Here is a 6,000-nt window from a genome sequence, read left to right on the forward strand (position 1 = left end):
ATCCTCTTTTTACTTTTTCTTCTTAAGTAACTCCTTTGCTACATTACTACTCACCTAACTTCCTTTGTTTAACTATGACCTAACCTGATATGTCTCCATACTTGAAATTTCACTGTTTTATGATTTTTTTCCTCAGTAATATATTCTGTTACAAACTCTGTACTGTTAATTACTTAATACCATTGTTGATGAGTTTTATTTCCTTTTTAAAGTTGCTATTTTTATTAGTATATTGATATTTTTTTCTGTGTTGTTTGAACTTGTACTATTGTATTTAGACCATGTCTTGGAGCTTATCTCCCCGGGCCTCTACTGAAAAAGGACATGTATCCAGCTAGACTAGCCTGGTCAACAAATGTAAAATAAATAAAATAAAAAAAATAATATACTGTAAATATGGTCGTAAATTTGTTTCTTGAATTTTCTCTCTGTTTTGCCAACATAATAGCAGGTACATGCTGTACACTTGGCAATGTATATTACCATCTTAGTATTGCAGTTACCTTTCCATAATTTAATACACTGCCTATATTTATTGGTAATATAAATTATATTGGTTTCTAATATATATTTACATTGATTGCACATTCCACACTTTTTAGTACCATCCATAATTACATCTCTTAACTCAAATTTGCTCTTCTCCTTATTTGTATTAATATTTTTACTTTTGTTTGTATTGGGATTATATTTCAATAATTTCTTAATATTATCACCCATTTTGTACACTATTCCAGGTCTATTTCCTACCACATCTTGAATATTTGGATCAGTATGTAACAGGAACCAAAATTTATTAATAACTTCCAGTATTTTATCATATACAGGGCTAAAACATATAATAAGTGATCTCTGATGCTTCATTACATCTAATTAGTTGTCAGGATTGAACTGTAATTTACTTTTATAGATATTATTCAAAACATTTCCAAACAGAGGTTGATATCTCTTACCCCATTCACTCAACACAAATCTCGCTGTGTCTTGCAACATTTTGTTAGGATATCCTCTATCTCTAAACAAACCAGTGATGTATTCAATTTCTTCCTTTGTTGTGTTATAATCAGAGGTCATGCATAAAGCCCTAATACATTGTCCCTTAAAAATATTTTGTTTTAATCTAGTGGGGTGATAACTATCATATGCCAAATAGTCATTAGAAAAGGTTTTTTTCCTATATATCTTCGATTTTAACTCCCCATTTTGGCTGTATATGTAAGTATCCAAATAAGCTAACCCATCCTTGCTCATTGAATGAGTAAACTTCAGATACTTACTACTACTGTTAAGATATTCTATAAATACATCCAATTTTTCCTGGGTGTCTCCCCATAGAATGTATATGTCATCTAAAAATCTAGAGTAATGGAGAATTTTCATGAAATATGGACTTGTAAATAGCATAGTTTCTTCCCAGTCAAGCATGACTAAGTTGGCGTAAATGGGGGCACATGCGGCCCCCATTGCCACTCCTTGGGTCTGCTTAAAGTATTCTCCCTCAAAATATATAAAGTTATTTTCTAATACCATAGACATACATTCCAAAATGACTCTGATTTCATCCCATTCTAACTCTGAATATTTGTAAATACTATTGCAAAAAGCGTCCAATCCGTCTTCTTTAGGTATACTTGAAAATAAATCTATAACATCAATGGTGACAAATATACATTCTTCATTCCATTTATGTATGGGGAACAGGCTTAAAATTCCCAGGAATCTTTGACCATATGAGTAATCTTATTGTATATATGTTTTAATTTGATGTCAATATATTTACCTATATAATATGTTTTAGATTTGTTTCCTGAAACAATTGGTCTAAATGGGGGGTCATTGGAATCCTTATGTATCTTAGGAATTCCAATTAAAGTGGCCATTATAGGAAATTTCACCCTTAAATAATTACATGTGTCACTTGATATCCTTCCATCAATAACAAATTCTTCCAGATAAGAATCAATCCTCCGACAGGCTATATTAACTTCGTTCAAGGAGATAGTAGTATAATTACCCGAATTGTATAGTTCATACATTTTCATAATATACTGTGTTTTATCATAAATCACAGCCCCACCTCCTTTATCTGGCTTCACCACTCTGATTTGAGTGTTATTCCTTAATGCCAGTAGTGTATCACTCTCATCTTTTGTCAGGTTACTTTCACAATATATTTTGCTCTTTTTGGTGTATTCATTATGTATATTATACATCTCCTTAGTTACTACTTTTTCAGAAATATCCACTCTCGGATGATATGGTGGTATAAAAGTACTCTTACATTTTAATTCTGAACCAAATTTTGTACCATTTATGGCGTTAATTGATTGATTAGTGCAAGATTTGTTAAAAAATATAGCTAAATTTAATTTCCTAGTAAACTTTTTGATCTCACATATACTGTCAACTAAATTAAAAGGTGGCGTAGGGATAAATTTCATACCCTTAGCTAATACATTAAAATGACTTATATTAATCTCTAAAGTGGAGAAATTATATATTTTAAAATTGTCGTATGAATATATATTATTCTCAACTGATATCCCATTCACCTTCCTACTTAATAATTCCATTCGGTTGGATACCCATTGTGATTCACCCCCCATTTTCCATTTTTGTTCCTTCCATATTTCCCCTGCTGTTTCTGATTCCAATTCCGATAAGGTTGACCATTTTTCTCCTGTCCTCGGTAAAAATGGGGGTCCCCTTTGTCACAAGGGGTACTATAATGATACTCCTCCTGGTTATAACCATAGTCCTGTATTGTATCTTACTCTTTTTCTTAGCAGTTGTAGTCTGAGCCTCACTTGTTATGAGTTGGTCTTGAACTCCATCCGGTAAATTGTGTCATCTGGATCAATGTTGTGAAAGTAATTAAAACATGAAGATTCTAACATTAACACTAAATTGCAATATAAACTTTAGCTGATGTTTTTCTATTACACCATAACTACAAAAAACAGCAATATTAGCATATGGTTAATATTAATCATGTGAGGAAACCATTCAGAGTAATTTTACTACCAAATTAAGTATGATGCAGAGCTTTTTCCTCCTACATATATAATGTCATAATAGATGTGCAACAGGCAGAATAAATTATGCACAATAAAAAGTGAGTCTGACATGTAAGCATTATATCATTGTTAATGTGTGTATACACAAAGGCAGACTCAGACATCGCCAAAACTTCAAATATATCTGTACGTGAAAATACTGAAATTAAAAATGGATATTTTTTTCAAAATAGAAACCGTCATGGCACAACACTCTGTCACTGATAAGGCATGGGGTAACACAAATGATATTTGTTGAATTATCACATGGCCAGGTTTGCACTGCCACACTACCAGCATGTTTTCATTTTACATCTGTAGAGCAGAACTAACATCTGGTACACAGTCATTCAGTCACCATGACTGCACTCATCTCAATTTGATCAGATGATTCCTTGGCACAGGATGACAAAAACCTATGCAGTATGACAGAACACTGTTTTGCTGCTACAAATGTCTCAGTTCCATTTTAGTATAGCATTAGTGTTAGTACAAACGCACAGTCCATATGTTATGTGTATTATGTTATGGGTCTAGGACTATTGCACGAAGCTGCAATAGCCAAACCCAACTCACCTAACACATTTTAATGAAAGCGCTTTTACCAAATAAGCACTTTCGTTAAAATGAGTAAAAAAAAAAAAGAAAAATAAAGAAAAGAAAAAAGCATTTATGCTATGCCCCCCTGCAGCCCCCATACACCCCCCTACTTTAATATTCTCACTGCAAGAACGCACTACAGTGGGGAAAAGGGAATCTTCCCTTATCCGCACTGTAGTACGGCCTCCACAACAGCATACTTATGTGAAAATACTGCTTTGGTGAACAGCTTTTTCGCGTATGTTCAGCCGTGAATGCTTTAGGAAAAGTGCGTCGAGGATTAGTAAAGAACCCTATGTTATATAGCTAAAGAGATTAAAGGTTGTTGGTAATATAGTCTTAAAACTGTTGACTCCTGCTCTTCTCCACATTTTCTGCACATACAATGTTTATTGAGAGTTTTGTAGGGCTGTATGCCATTTATGTTCACATCATATCCATAATCAGTGGAACCTTATAACCTGGATAAGCTGCATTTTATAGATTTAAAAAATATGAATGCAGTGGTAAAGAAAACATATTTTCTTTTACTAAAACTTTTTAATACATATACAGTAAACTGCATTGCAAGTTCCTATTGTGGTAATTAAGTTTTAATTTAAATTCTCATACCATATACAAGGACATATAGTAAAATATGTGCTGTAGTGATTTCTTTTTCACAGTTAATATATTTTTGTTTACTTCTTTTTTATCACCCATAGTTGACCAGAATTGGGCTCCAATGCCTCTCCTTGATTGCCAGATTGAAACCCCCCCGGCCTTCCTCAAACTGACTCCAATTAGGACTGGGGATGGTGGGAAGATCAAGGCATCCCGAGTCTGCATCATACAGCTGTCAGGAAGGATTTCCTTGAGTTTTTCCCCACCCCTCTCATGCTCCAATAATACTCTCTGAGTGGGACCTAAGGCAGACTGAATTTGCTGATCTGATCCATATTTCTGCAAGGAAAAAAAGACAATCTGAAAGGCTCTAGTCAAGTCTGCAATCCCACCTGTGACCCAGAGGGTGCAGGACTAATAAAAGACAGACTACAAAAGATTTGACCAGATGGAATCACTTTAGCTAGAAGATCTAGGAGACTCTTTTGCTTTGATACCCTTCTTGTGCTAGGAATAAAGATGCCTTGTTGAAGTTTCAAGTATTATTTCAGTTAAGTAAGTAGATGAACGAGTGTTCTTGTTTTAATGTTAGAACAAAGAGCTGACACTGGTCTGCTAGCCCATTCACCCACAGGGGGCACTCTGTGGTTGCTTCTGCAGACAATGCTAGGAAAATATAATCACACCTTGTACCCTGTACATTCACTCCTCTCGTCCTCTCCTAAGATGGGCCTACCCATTTTTCCTGCCAAAGAATCAGATGCCTGATCCTCTGACTAAACATGGGTCTCTTGGTCTGTAATCAGAGCTTTGTCCTTCTATACCAAGGTTCTGTCTTAAAGTGAGTAGTAGCTAAAAAGTGAATAGGTAATACTGAGATTTGGATGCAATGGAATTGTCATCTGTAGGTATCAAATAGTAAACTCTCAACCCAGTGAATGTCAGTGGAGGTGGAATAGAGCTCCTGATAGTTCCAAAGTGGCATAACCTCTGACCTTAGTGGTATTATGTATTATATTTCATTATATTGCACAGAGGGCAAACCCTCCCATATCTGCATGTGTGGGTTTCACCCCCCCCCACATACCCCATCTGCAGATTAACATAATCCACTTCAAGATCACCACAATTTAGCATACAAATAAGCCTTCCAAGTTGTGGTAATGTGAGGGATTTGTCTGACTATTGCAGTTCTTTCTCAGCTCATCAAAACATGCTGCTTAATTGGCTGCATTAAATTGTTCATATATATTCATTTATCTTAGACATAAGCTCAAAAGTAATGTTAAACATGGTGTACGAAAGAACAGTGTACTTATCCAGTTAATAGTTAAATAAGTGAAACCACCAGCATATATATATATATATATATATATATATATATATATATATATAGAGAGAGATATATATATATATATATATATATATGTGTGAGTGTGTGTGTGTGTGTGTGTGTGTGTGTGTGTGTGTGTGTGTGTGTGTGTGTGTGTGTGTGTGTGTGTGTGTGTGTGTGTGTATGTGTGTGTATGTGTGTGTGTGTGTGTTTGCTACTGTATATTATTTTCTAGACCCCATTAACCCATATTTTACCCTTTCCTCCTGACATCCATAGACAGAGGGAGCATATGTGCTAAGACAGAGAGCACAGATGTCATTCAGCAGGAAGATAATTTATTTCCTTATCACATTGCTGGAATCTCAATGTACGGATTAATAAAGTAGGATCTGCTCCAAAGACCCA

The sequence above is a fragment of the Protopterus annectens genome, chromosome 3.part0 (assembly GCF_019279795.1).
Source record: "Protopterus annectens isolate FY-2018-M chromosome 3.part0, PAN1.0, whole genome shotgun sequence".
Taxonomy (NCBI): Eukaryota; Metazoa; Chordata; order Ceratodontiformes; family Protopteridae; genus Protopterus; species Protopterus annectens.